The following is a 994-nucleotide window of genomic DNA, read 5'->3' as shown; positions in this document are numbered from 1 at the left end:
GCACTTTTTATTTTGATACTGGGAGCCTATGCATATATTTCTACTGTGACAGTCTGAAGTTTAAAAATTTTGTCCCCTTAAAGTTAAATAAGGAAATTAAATATTCTACTTGAGTTCTGAGTGTTATAATTTTTATCATCTACTCAGGCATAACAGTGAAAATTTATTATAAGAATTACTCAGACTATTCTTATTTGAGACTTATATTACCCGTTCACAATTTTCTCCTTATATAATCTGTAAGACTTTTTACAGGATAAATCTCATTACTATCTTCAACTTGCCATGGCTTTGCTCATGCACCACTGCTCATGCAATCAATCTTCCAAAATGTCCTTCTCATCCTCTTCATATGATCTAAATTAAGTCCATAAATGAAGGAATTTGGAAAATATTTTATGAATAACTTGGTTGATAATATTCTAAAGTACTGGGATTATATTAAGTAATCTTGAGAATGCATGGGCAAGTTCTCTATTTTTCCCCCCTAACCCCTCTACAGACATATACACAGCACAATGAAGTCTAAATAGAAGCAGAGAATTCTAAATTCCCATTGTATTTTTTAAAAATATGGAACACTTCAGGAATTTGGGTGTCATCCTTGTGCAGGGGCCATGCTAATCTTCTCTGTATCATTCCAATTTTAGTATATGTGTTGCTGAAGTGAACACTGAAATGCCATTGCATTTTTAAGTGGAAGATCATGACATGATCTCCTAGTCACACTGAAAATTAACAGATTTTACTCCAGGAGCATTACGTATTCTACACACTAATAAACAGTGACTGAACCCAACTTGATAGAAGGATAGATAAATAGATAAATGATAAACAGGTAGTTCAGTTCAGTTGCTCAGTTATGTCTGAATTTTTGTGATCCCATGAACTACAGCATGCCAGGCTTCCCTGTCCATCACCAAACTCTCAGAGCTTGCTCAAACTCATGTTCATTGAGTTGGTGATGCCATCCATCCATCTCCTCCTCTGTCAT

General features: G+C 34.7%; 1 non-coding gene across 1 annotated transcript; it reads right to left on the bottom strand.

Moving 5' to 3' along the window:
• Positions 1-567: 567 nt before the first annotated feature.
• On the bottom strand, positions 568-674 carry LOC128058689 (U6 spliceosomal RNA). Its single transcript, XR_008200514.1, has one exon. It is a non-coding gene; the product is annotated as a U6 spliceosomal RNA (small nuclear RNA).
• Positions 675-994: the final 320 nt, after the last annotated feature.

Source organism: Budorcas taxicolor, chromosome 1, assembly GCF_023091745.1.
Source record: "Budorcas taxicolor isolate Tak-1 chromosome 1, Takin1.1, whole genome shotgun sequence".
In the NCBI taxonomy this organism is placed as follows: domain Eukaryota; kingdom Metazoa; phylum Chordata; class Mammalia; order Artiodactyla; family Bovidae; genus Budorcas; species Budorcas taxicolor.
Note: the sequence above shows the minus strand (reverse complement) of the source record. Positions and strands in the feature narration are given on the sequence as shown.